The following is a 13,478-nucleotide window of genomic DNA, read 5'->3' on the forward strand; positions in this document are numbered from 1 at the left end:
AGTTAAAATTGGCCTTACTGCTGTATTTCATTTATATAACTTGGAAATTATAAATAACATTGAGGACTGCCAGATAAAATATAGGATGCCCAGTGAAATTTGAAATTCAGATAACAATGAATTTTTTTAGTATAAGTATGGCCCATGCAATATTTGGGACATACTTATACTAAAAAATTTTGTTGTTCTTTATCTGAAATTCATATTTCACTAGGCATCCTCTATTTTTATTTGCTAAAACTGGCAACCCTATATGTGATGCTTTTGTGTATCAACAGCTGTAGGATAGTCAAATTTTCCTGGCACTGTACCTCCAGAAATAATTATAAGCCATTTGAGGGCAGTAATCAGTGGATAAACATGGGAACACCCTCTCTTCTTTCCCTGACATTCAGGATGGAGTAGACAAGGAGAAAGGAGACTGTCGTGATTCTGGAAGAGAAAGAAGCTTTTCTCTCTGAAAGGAAGGGAGCAAACTCAGTTTGGAAGGATTTAGAACATCAAGGTTGGGTTGCTAAATTCTGCGGAGGCCGTGATAACAGATCCATTTAAAGTGAAAAGTAGAAAGAGCCTTCATTTTTGCTATTGATTGGTTAGGTTTTGTTCTCTGTGCTTTCAGAGAAAACATAAATTGATGATTTCTTTAAAAGGAAGTTTTTCGAATATTACAATGAGGAGAATAAAAGTACCTATGTCTCAGGGCTTTAGCAAGAACTAAACCTGGTAACACATTTTAAGCACCCAACCAGAGAAAAGGTTCCAGAAATTGGAGCTGCTAATATTATTATCATCTCTATTGTTGGTATTATTTCTAGATCTGGAGCAATCTTCTGAGCTTCCCTTCTTCCAGAATGCAACAGGAAGGACTACAACACAGGAATAACTGGTTAGGTGAAGGGCGAGCATAGGGAGCTTGATACCTTACATCTCATCACTGCTGAATTTGTACTCTCAAATTATAGTGCCCCCCCCAACGACAGCAAAGGTTTTGCCCAGACAGAATTTTTTTTTTTTTTTCCGGGAGCTTAGTTCCCTGACCAGGCATCGAACCCATTCCCCCTGCAGTGGAAGTGCGGAGTCTTAACCACTGGACCGCCAGAGAAGTCCCCCCAGACAGAATTTTGATACTGTCTATTTTCAATTATTATGTATTTTGTGTGCCCGTGCTTTAACTCCGTGCTGTTTTCAACCATGTTTGGCACAGGCAATGAGCAAACTTTGCTAGTTTTTTGAGTGAGTTGCAAAGATGTAATAAAGATGGCCAGAGGTTGGGTCTCATTTTCTATTCAAAAGCATGTTCTATTAGCCAGATGGTAAATTAGAATCTCAAGTTCTAACACAAATTGATCTACTATGGTTTTGGCCACTCTTTCTTTTACCTCTGTGATCTATTTAACAGGTCATTAGCTTTGGTAACTTTTAAAATCGACAAAGTACTCTAACTACACATAATATAGATCTTGTGTTAGACTGGTGTTACCTCTCATACTATTGGTTCCTAACAGGAATCTAGACAAAGTGTCATTCATTGAGTCTTGCTGGCAAAGCTAGTTATGAACGTATATATAGTGGGCTCAAACCACAGAAGCAGAGAAGACTATTTCCCCACTGAGCTAACTGCTGCGTCATTGTGAGTTCAAGGTGATGGTTGGTCTATATTTAGTCCAGAAAAAGGGCTTCACTGAAAAGCGAAAGAGGTGATCAGTTGATACTCAGTAAAGGCAAATGATAGTAGCCACGTAAAATTTAAAGAGGGATCAGGATTCCAGGAAGCAAGTTAATACAAATAGAACCATGAAATTAGTTAGTTCACCCTTATGGCCTGTGCTGCCCACAGTCTGTACTGTGCCCGGGAATTGGTCCCGATGCACAGTGCTGTTCCTTCCAGTGAGGTCACATGCGGGCCTTCCAGAGAAATCCTGATCTCACTGGGACCCTAGATGACAGAGGAGCAAAGTTGGACTTACTGATGAGTAAGGCAGATGGGTTTCCCAAGTCTCTGGGACCAAGTGGGCGGTGATGGGGGAGGGGAGCAAACATGTCACTGTTCCCACTTGTACATTTTAAGAAACATTAAACATCAGTAACAATTGCCCATTAGCCTAAGAACTTTGAAATACTGAACAATCAAATGATGAACATTATCCACTTTTCATAAAGCCATGCTACAATATATTGTTAAGTGGCTAAGGCATTACAACCAAAGTAAAATTTGGACTGTCCATATTCCATAACAGTTTATGTTTATAATCTTCCTTCTTAACCGTCAACACTTTTGCTAAGGCACAAAAAATAATTTAGGATTAAGCAATTTAATACAAACTGTATTTTATGGAGGGGTGATTTCACAACTTGAGAACACAGATCATTCAGCATCCATGAAGTGTCTACAGAACACACTTAAGGTACTATATGCCAGCAGTAGGACACACCCATGCCTTTATTTTGTTAAGATTCTTTCTAGTTTTTTCAGTTGATTTTGTTAAAGCCAACCCAGAAGGGGTTTTACCTTTACAAGTGTGTACATGGATAGATTCAAATAATCTTCCATGCTCAACACAAGCCCCATGTACCACACAGTCCAGTGACACCAGTACTACTGTCCTCTGTCCTTTCATTGTGCCACTCCTTTGCTCTAGCTCCTGTCTCAGGACCAGACTTGAAGGAGATGATGATCTACTAGAAGGGAGGAGATAATGGTTTCTACCCATTCCTCATAGGAACTAGTAAAAGTATGACCGCAATAAGTAACTTTTTAAAAAAAATTAATTAATTTATTTATTTATTTATTCTTTGGCTGTGTTGGGTCTTCATTGCTGCACGCGGGCTTTCTCTAGCTGCAGCGAGCGGGGGCTACTCTTCACTGCGGTGCGTGGGCTTCTTATTGCAGTGGCTTCTCTTGTTGCAGAACACGGGCTCTAGGTGAGCGGGCTTCAGTAGCTGTGGTTCGTGGGCTCAGTAGTTGTGGCTCGCGGGCTCTAGAGCGCAGGTTCCGTAGTTGTGGTGCATGGGCTTAGTTGCTCCATGGCATGTGGGATCTTCCCGGACCAGGGCTCGAACCCGTGTCGCCTGCATTGGCAGGCAGATTCTTAACCACTGCACCACCAGGGAAGTCCCAGTAACTTATTTTTAAACTTAAAAAGTGAAAGAACTAATAGTGAAGTTTAGCTCACCCTACAAAACACACCTCAAATGCTTCCTCTCTAGCAATAGAGATGATGATGATGATCCTGATGATGACGATGATGCTGAGAGCTAAAACTTATACAGCACTTACCAGAAGCTAGTCAAGGGCTTTGTACATATTAGCTCATTTAATCCTGACTTCATTCATATGAAGAGGGCACTGTATTCTCCCAATTTATAGATGAGGAAACTGAGGTATAGAGAAGTTTAGTACTTTGCCCAAAGTCATCCAACTGGTAAGTAGCAAAATTAAGATTCAAACACAGACAAGTTGGAGCCAGAGGCCGTGCTCTTATCCGCCACGCCAAATTGTTATGCCTTCCTAGAGCTCCCGTAGCACCTCCACAGAGTTTGGCTTAACCTCACACAGTTGGCACTTAACAGAAATGACTAGAATACAAGGCATGTTATCTAAGAAGTGTCCACTTCCCCCACTTAATGGTGAGACAATTGAAGTCAAGACCCATGTCTTATTCGTCTCTGTATGCTCAGGGCCTAGCACAGCATCTAGACCTATTGTATGTCCAGAATAAATTTGTTACATGAACTAATTTGAAATATTAGGCCAATCCTGTATGAAATTAACATTGTTACAAGTCAAAATAGTTCATTGTCAATTTCATTTAGTTCAACCTTCTAGAACACAGAGAGCACCTACCAGCTCAGAAGCAAACCTATTCTTCATGTTCTTTCCTTCTTTTTTTTTTTTTTTTATAGAAGGATAAATTTTTTTTAAAAATTTATTTATTTATTTATTTTTGGCTGTGTTGGGTCTTCGTTTCTGTGCGAGGGCTTTCTCTAGCTGCGGCAAGTGGGGCCACTCTTCATCACGGTGCGCAGGCCTCTCACTATCGCGGCCTCTCTTGTTGCGGAGCACAAGCTCCAGACGCGCAGGCTCAGTAGTTGTGGCTCACGGGCCTAGTTGCTCCGCGGCATGTGGGATCTTCCCAGACCAGGGCTCGAACCCGTGTCCCCTGCATTGGCAGGCAGACTCCCAACCACTGCGCCACCAGGGAAGCCCCTTCATGTTCTTTCAATGCTTTATTAATTCGTAGCACACTGATACTTACAGGAAGAGACTAACACCATCAGGTAGTTTACTCATCTACCATTGCCAAGACCAGAACATGGAAAAGTTGGTAGCCCTTGATTTACTTATGCAAATATTTTATGCCTCATTTTCCTCTACTGCAGGTACATAATAATACCTCAGGGTACCCTACAACACCATTTTTAAAGGCCTCCAAACCAACAATGGCCAGGGCATTAGACGTTTTATCAAGGTGACATCCATCTTACCAATAACTTTCCAAAGCAAGTCTCCACTTCATCCCTATCCCCTTCTCTCATTCATTCGTTTATTCAGCAAGTAATTTTCAAGCATTTCTTCCAGGCTGGGCCTTGAGGATATTTAAAAAAACACACTCAGCTCCCACTGGTGGCTTTTTGTAACTCCTAAGTGGTAATAGCAGCTCGCTCCACGAGATGGCACTCCAAATTCTTCTTTGTATTCCTTGACTACCATGATGAAAGGTCGTATGATTTTCCCACTGTTGCAAAACAAATAGAACTAAGAGGGGTTTTTTCACGATTGATGTAGCTGACTGCTCATATGAACATATTTCAGACACTTCAAAACGATGGTTTTCTCAGGGACACTCAAATGTTACTTTGGGAGAGGGTGTATGTTGCAACATGGAGGGCATGTTGTGATGTGAAGAGGTTGGAACCTTCTCTTATTGCTGGTCCTGACCCTGAGAGCACGCAGGCTTATGGAAAAGAAAGGCAGAAAGTTGCATAGAACACTGCAGGCAAAGAGCACTGCAGCAGAAAGTGCACTGAGGTAGGCGTTTTGAAATTCCTCATACTCAGTTGCTCCATCCCCACTATTCCTACCCACACTGGTTCCAGATGCCTATGCCCACTCTCACCTCGACCCTCTCTACCAAAGGCACAGGATTCAGCTGAGTTTGGCAAATTTTGACCAATGATTTTAATTCAAGAAAACAGCCTAAGGCTGAAAAGAATAAGTAGGAAAATGATTGTCTATTTTTTGAATGCTGAATACTGAGCAGTTTGATAAGCAAAGTGCTTAGCAAACTTATTTCATTTAATACAAGAACCCTATGAGAAAGTTTTATGTACAAACACTTATGTAATACCTGATTCTAAGCACTTCACAAATATGATTTCATTTCAATTAATCATCATAACATTCCTATGAGGATATACGCTATTGTTATTTCCCTTCTATGGGAAACTGAGGCATAGAGGGATTACTTGACTTGCTAAAGGTCTAACAGCTGGGGTTCATAGCCAAGAATGTCAAACTCAGTGTCTGGGCTTTTATGCTGCATCTCTGTTTCAGAGAAAAAATATTAGGTCCATTGGATAAGAATGCCCTCAAATTTCTGCTCTGAAACCTATAAACTTTCCTGACTGAACCTTCTCTGTTTGGCTAACATATTTAACAAAACGTCCATGACACAATAAAAAAATCACCTGTCATGCCGAGAACCAGGAAAATCACAACGTGAGTTTTAAAAAAAGATAATCAACTAATGTCAACACTGAGATGACTCTGATGTTGGAATTATCTGACAAGGATTTTAAAGCAGCTATCATAAAAATGCTTAAACAACAATTAGAAATTCTCATGAAACAAATGAAAAAATATAGAATCTCGGAAAAGAAATACAAATTATAAAAAAGAACAAAATGGAAATTATAAAAATGAAAAATACAATAATATAAATTTAAAAATCACTGGATGAAATCAATAGTAGATTGATGACAGAGGATAGAATCAGTGAACTTGAGAATGGATCAATAGAATTCACAAAATATGAATAACAGCAATTAAACAGACTGTAAAAAAAAATGAACAGAACCTCAGAGATCTGTGGAACAACAACAGAAGATCCAATATTCGTATCATAGGACTCCAAGAAGGAGAGGAAGAAAATGGAACTGAAAAAATGTAAAAACATAAGGGCTAAAAACTTCCCAAGTTTGGTGAAAGATGCAGACCTATAGATTCAAGATGCAGAGCAAACTCCAAATAGTATAAACACAAAGAAATGCATGCCAAGACACATTATAATTAAACTTCTGATGAATAAAGACAAAAAAGAAATCTTGAAAGCAGTCAAACAGAAACAACACATTACCCAGAGAGAATACCAATTCGAATGACTGCAGATTTCTCATCTGAAACCATGAAGAACAGGAGGGAGTATCACAATCTTTCAAGTGAAATTCAAGAAAATTTTTTCAAGAAAATTCTTTTCTCTGAGAAAGGCCATGCAAAGAGAATGAAAACACGAGCTACAGTCTGGGAGAAAATATTTGCAAACCACATATCTGACTAAAACTATCTAGAGTATCTAGAATATATAGAGAACTGTCAAAGCTCAAGAGTAGCTTTTCCGGTAAGCGGCCTGAGGTGACCTCTAAAAATGGTTCGCTATTCACTTGACCCAGAAAACCCCACAAAATCATGCAAGTCAAGAGGTTCAAATCTTCGTGTTCACTTTAAGAACACTCGTGAAACTGCCCAGGCCATTAAGGGTATGCATATCTGAAAAGCCACCAAGTATCTGAAGGACGTCACTTTAAAGAAGCAATGTGTGCCATTCTGTCGTTACAATGATGGAGTTGGTAGGTGTGCCCAGGCCAAACAGTGGGGCTGGAAGCAGGGTTGGTGGCCCAAAAAGAGTGCTGAATTTTTACTGCACATGTTCAAAAATGCAGAGAGTAACGCTGAACTTAAGGGCTTAGATGTAGATTCTCTGGTCATTGAGCACATCCAGGTGAACAAAGCCCCCAAGATGAGGCGCAGGACTTACAGAGCTCATGGTCGGATCAACCCATACATGAGCTCTCCCTGCCACACTGAGATGATCCTTACTGAAAAAGAACAGATTGTTCCTAAACCACAAGAGGAGGTTGCCCAGAAGAAAAAGATATCCCAGAAGAAACTGAAGAAACAAAAACTTATGGTCCTGGAATAAATGCTGCAAAAAATAAATGCAAATAAAAGTAAAAAAACAAAAAAAGCAAAAAGCTCAAGAGTAAAAATCAAAAAATCCAACTGAAAAAAAAAAATCGACAAAAGTCATAAACAGATATTTCACCAAAGTGGATATATAGAGGGCCAATAAGCACATAAAAAACCAATCAAAATCATTAGCTATCAGGGAAACGCAAACTAAAAGCACAATAAGAGGGCTTCCCTGGTGGCGCAGTGGTTGAGAATCTGTCTGCCAATGCAGGGGACATGGGTTCGAGCCCTGGTCTGGGAAGATCCCACATGCCGCGGAGCAACTAGGCCCATGAGCCACAATTACTGAGCCTGCATATCTGGAGCCTGTGCTCCGCAACAAGAGAGACCGCGATAGTGAGAGGCCCGCGCACTGCGATGAAGAGTGGCCCCCGCTTGCCACAACTAGAGAAAGCCCTCGCACAGAAACGAAGACCCAACGCAGCAAAAAAAAAAAATTAATTAATTAATTAATTAATTTGAAAAAAAAGCACAATAAGATACCACTGTACACTTAGCAGAATGGCTAAACTAAAAAATAACAAGAGAAAATTCTGGTGATGATGCCAATAACTGGATCACTAATCTATTGCTCTTAAGAATGTAAAATGGTGCAGCCACTCTGGAAAATGGTTTGGCAGTCCCTTAAAAAATTAAACATGCAACTGTTTAACTATCAAATGACCCAGTAATTGCACTCCTAAGTATTTATCGCAGAGAAATGAAAACCCATCTTCACACAAAAATCTGTACAAATATGTTTATAGCATCTTTATGTGTAAGATCGAAAAACCAGTAGGTAACAGCTCAGATGTTCTTTAATGGGTGAATGGTTATGCTAAGTATGGTATATCTATATCATGGAACTCAGGAATAAAAAGGAAAAAAATTATTGATATGCACAATACCTGGGTGAATCTCAGGGAATTATGCTGAATGAGAAAAGCCAATTCCCAAAGTTTACATACTGTGTGATTTCACATATACAGCATTCAAGAAATGACAAAATTATAGAAATGGAAAAGAGATTAGTGGTTGTAAGCAGTTAGGGATGGGGGAGGGATGGTGAGAGGGATGCAGGAGGGTGACGTATGTGGTTATAAAAGAGCAACATGAGGGATCCATCTGGTGTTGGAACCGTGTGTAGTCCTAGGAATGTTGATGCACATACAACTCGCACAAGTGATAAAATTGTATAGAATTTAATATGTATACACACACGCAAGTGCAGGTGGTGCTAGGGAAATCTGGGTAGAATTGGCATTTTATATCAGTGTCAATGTCCTGGGTGGTATATTGTACTGTGTTAATGCAGGATGTGATCGTTGGAGGAAGCAGGGCAGGTCATGCAAAAAAAAAATCTCTGTTTATTTCTTGCAACTGCATGTGAATCTACAATTATACCAATAATAATTTCCATTAAAAAAAAATCAAGTGTTGCTCAGTCACTTAAGGCTCCATATTCCTCTCTAGCAACCACCTATTTTTTTAGTTTCCCTGCACAACCAGCTTCTGATTTCTCTGTCTCAACTTCCTCATCCCCAATCAATTCTCAGTCCACCACAATGGATCCTATCATTCCACTGAAATGGCTCTTGTCAAGGTCAACAACGATCTTCTTGTCATTCTATCCCTATCTTACTTGATGTCTCACCCTGCTGACTGCTCCTTCCTTCTAGAAACATTCTTTCCCTCTCCGTCTTCACAGGTCACTCCTCAATCTCCCTTTTGGGCTCCTCTTTCTCTATCTGCCTATTTCTCTTCCTTCCAGATCATTCAGTAATTAACTTCATCAAGACCTGCAAGGTACTCACCACCTTCTCACAGTTAATCATCTACCCTATGTCTTCAATTCACTCTATCCAAACCTTTGACTCAACAATCCATCACTGTATTCACTCTCTTGTAAACAAGCTTAGCTCACTAATTTCTCTCCCTCTATCACATCTGTCTTGCAAAGTCCCAACTTCAGTCAACTCTCCTCTCTGCCTACTACATCCCTCTATTTTAGCAGCTGAATACTGTTTGCAAAAACACACAGTAGTGTTGGCAGGTTTCATTTTAAAATTTAAAACCCTGATTTTAAATTTCAAATGAGCCCTCTATGTTGCCTGAACATCACACCACTTGCTTTCATGTTCACATTCCTACTGTCCAAAACAACGATTTCACAGCTTTCTCTCCCTTCTCAAACCTACAAACAAATCCAACATCTAACCTTTCGCTCACAGATGATGTTTTTGCCCCACTCAACTGACAAAGGAGCAGCCCTATAGTGAAATGTCCCTGCTTCTCTCTGTGGCTATCTCCTCCACTTGTGCTCAGTGTTCATCACATCCCCTCTAGCCTTCTAAGGGGTCCCCTTCCTCTCATTATTCCCTCTCTTTCTTGCATCTCAAATTTCTCCCTCTCCCTCTGATCATCTTCAGCAGCAAATGGGCTTGCCTTAGGTATTGCCCATTTTTACAAAAAATTCCTTTTACCCTAAATCTCCATTCCACTTGCCAACTCATTTCTGATCCACTTCACAACAAAATCTCTTGTGTAAGTAGTCTATAGTCACCATTTTGACTTTACATCTCTCATTTTCTTAAAATTTATTTATTTATTTATGGCTGTGTTGGGTCTTCATTGCTGCATGCGGGCTTTCCCTAGTTGCAGTGAGCGGGGGCCACTATGCTGCGATGCGTGGGCTTCTCATTGCGGTGGCTTCTCTTGTTGCGGAGCACGGGCTCTAGGTGCACAGGCTTCAGCAGTTGTGGCATGCGGGCTCAGCAGTTGCAACTCACGGGTTCTAGAGTGCAGACTCAGTAGTTGTGGCTCATGGGCCCAGTTGCTCCGTGGCATGTGGGATCCCCCAGGACCATGGCTCGAACCCGTGTCCCCTGCATTGGCAGGCAGACTCCCAACCACCACGCCACCAGGGACGCCCCTACATCTCTCATTTTTTCCTCAACTCTAATTTCAGTTTCTCTCTTCACCACTCACTCTACAGACACTGTTTTTGCAAAAGTTATCAATGACCTTCATGTCATCGAAGTCAGTGGTCTCTTCTCTGCTCTTAATTTACTTGATTCCCAGCAGGACTTGACACATCTGACTATTCCATCCGTTTTAAAACCTGTTCTTCCCTTGGCTTCCAGAACGCTGCACTCTCCTGGTCCTATTTCTATCACACTGGCCTCTCTCCCAATCTGTTTTGCAGCCTCCTTTTCTTCTCATCCTAAGTGACCTCATTCAGTCCTATAGCTTTAAATACTGTCTATGTACTGATGACTCCCAGGTTTACATTTCCGCTCATATCCAACTGCCTACTTGACATCGCCATTTGGATGTCTAATAGGCACCTTAAAACTATCACAGTCAAGTGAGGAGCACCGGCTTGGGGTGTGTGCGCCTGGAGCACTCCAGACTCTGGCCACTCTCAGGAATATCTCCGTGGATTCCCAGCCGGGGGTCAGGCCAAAGCTCCTGCATTGGGAGCTCCAAGTCTGAAACACTGAATTAACAGAGAATCTCAGACCCCAGGGAATATTCATTGGAGTGAGGTCTCATGGAGGTCCTCATTTCAGCACCAAGACCCAGCTCTACCCAACAGCCTACAAACTCCAGTGTTGGAAGCCTCAGGCCAAATAACCAGTAAGACAGGAACACAATCCCACTCATAAAAAAAAAAAAAAAAAAAGAGACAGCAAAAAAATATGTCACAGATGAAGGAGCAGGTAAAAACCTACAAGACCAAATAAATGAAGAAGAAATAGGCAATCTATCTGAAAAAGAATTCAGAATACTGATAGTAAAGATGATCCAGAATCTCGGAAATAGAATGGAGGCACAAATTGAGAAAATACAAGAAATGTTTAACAAAGATCTAGAAGAACTAAAGAACAAACAAACAGAGATGAACAACACAATAACTGAAATGAAAAATACACTAGAAGGAATCACTAACAGAATGACTGAGGCAGAAGAACGAATAAGTGAGCTGGAAGACAAAATGGTGGAAATAACTGCTGAGGAGCAGAATAAAGAAAACAAAGAACGAAAAGAATTGAGGACAATCGCAGAGACCTCTGGGACAACACTAAAGGCACCAATATTCGAATTATAGGGGTCCCAGAAGAAGAAGAGAAACAGAAAGCATCTGAGAAAATATTTGAAGAGATTATAGTTGAAAACTTCCCTAACATGGGAAAGGAAATAGTCACCCACGTCCAGGAAGCACAGAGAGTCCCATACAGGATAAACCCTAGGAAAAACACAGCAAGACACATATTAATCAAACTAACAAAAATTAAATTCAAAGAAAAAAATATTAAAAGCAGCAAGGGAAAAACAAAAAATAACATAGAAAGACATCCCCCTAAGGTTATCAGCTGACTTTTCAGCAGAAACTCTGTAGGCCAGAAGGGAGTGGCAGGATATAGTTAAAGTGATGAAAGAGAAAAACCTGCAAGCAAGATTACTCTACCCGGCAAGGATCTCATTCAGATTCGATGGAGAAATCAAAAGCCTAACAGACCAGCAAAAGCTAAGAGAATTCAGCACCACCAAACCAGCTTTACAACAAATGCTAAAGGAACTTCTCTAGGCAGGAGCCAGAAGAGAAGGAAAAGACTTACAATAACAAACCCAAAACAATTAAGAAAATGGTAATAGGAACATACATAGTGATAATTACCTTAAATGTAAATGGATTGAATACTCCAACCAAAAGACACAGACTGGCTAAATGGATACAAAAACAAGACCCATATATATGCTGTAACAAGAGACCCACTTCGGACCTAGGGACACATACAGACTGAAAGTGAGGGGATGGAAAAAGGTACTCCATGCAAATGGAAATCAGAAGAAAGCCGGAGTAGCAATACTTATATCAGACAAAATAGACTTTAAAATGAAGACTGTGGGGCTTCTCTGGTGGTGCAGTGGTTGAGAATCTGCCTGCCAATGCAGGGCACACGGGTTCGAGCCCTGGTCTGGGAAGATCCCACATGCCGCGGAGCAACTAGGCCCGTGAGCCACAATTACTGAGCCTGCGCGTCTGGAGCCTGTGCTCTGCAACAAGAGAGGCCGCGATAGTGAGAGGCCCGCGCACCGCGATGAAGAGTGGCCCCCACTTGCCACAACTAGAGAAAGCCCTCGCACAGCAACGAAGATGTAACACAGCCATAAATAAATAAATAAAATTAAAAAAAAAAAAGAAAACCATAATGTTATAAAAAAAAAATGAAGACTGTGATAAGAGACAAAGAAGGACACTGCATAATGATCAAAGGATCAATTCAAGAAGAAGATACAACAATTGTAAATATACATGCGCCCAATGTACAATCACCTCAATATATAAAGCAAACGCTAACAGCCATAAAAGAAGAAATAGACTTAACACATTAATAGTGTGGGACTTTATCACCCCACTTACATCAATAGTCAGATCATCCAGACAGAAAATCAATAAGGAAACACAGGCATTAAATGACACATTCGACCAGATGGACTTAGTTGATATTTATAGAGCATTCCATCGGAAAGCAGCAAAATACACATTCTTTTTATGTGCACATGGACCATTCTCCAGGATAGATCACATACTGGGTCACAAAGTGAGCCTTGGCAAATTTAAGAAAACTGAAATCATATCAAGCATCTTTTGCAACCACAACGCTATGAGGCTAGAAATCAACTACAAGAAAAAACTGCAAAAAACAAACACATGGAGGCTAAACAATATGCTAATAAACAACCAATGGATCACTCAAGAAATCAAAGAAGAAACCAAAAAATACCTAGAGACAAATGAAAACAAAAACATGACGATCCAAAACCTATGGGATGCATCAAAAGCAGTTCTAAGAGAGAAGTTTATAGTGATACAAACTTACCTCAGGAAACAAGAAAAACCTCAAATAAACAACCTAACCTTACACTTAAAGCAACTAGAGAAAGAAGAACAAACAAAATCCAAAGTTAGTAGAAGGAAAGAAATCATAAAGATCGGAGCAAAAATAAAGGAAATAAAGATGAGGAAAACAATAGGAAACTTCAATTAAACTAAAAGCTGGTTCTTTGAAAAGATAAACAACATTGATAAACGTTTAGCCAGACTCATCTATAAAAAAAATGGAGAGGGCCCAAAGTAATAAAATCAGAAATGAAAAAGGAGAAGTTACAAGCAACCCCACAGAAATACAAAGAATCATGAGACTACTCTGAGCAGCTATATGCCAATAAAATGGACAACCTA

General features: G+C 40.4%; 1 protein-coding gene and 1 pseudogene across 4 annotated transcripts in view; one reads left to right on the forward strand and one right to left on the reverse strand.

Moving 5' to 3' along the window:
• The window catches only part of FGF13 (fibroblast growth factor 13), a 532,516-nt gene that overhangs the window by 135,137 nt on the left and 383,901 nt on the right, over positions 1–13,478 (reverse strand). The gene's annotated exons all lie outside the window — the stretch shown is intronic.
• LOC118888555 lies at positions 6,615–7,200 on the forward strand (annotated as a pseudogene).

This window comes from Balaenoptera musculus, chromosome X (assembly GCF_009873245.2).
Source record: "Balaenoptera musculus isolate JJ_BM4_2016_0621 chromosome X, mBalMus1.pri.v3, whole genome shotgun sequence".
Taxonomy (NCBI): domain Eukaryota; kingdom Metazoa; phylum Chordata; class Mammalia; order Artiodactyla; family Balaenopteridae; genus Balaenoptera; species Balaenoptera musculus.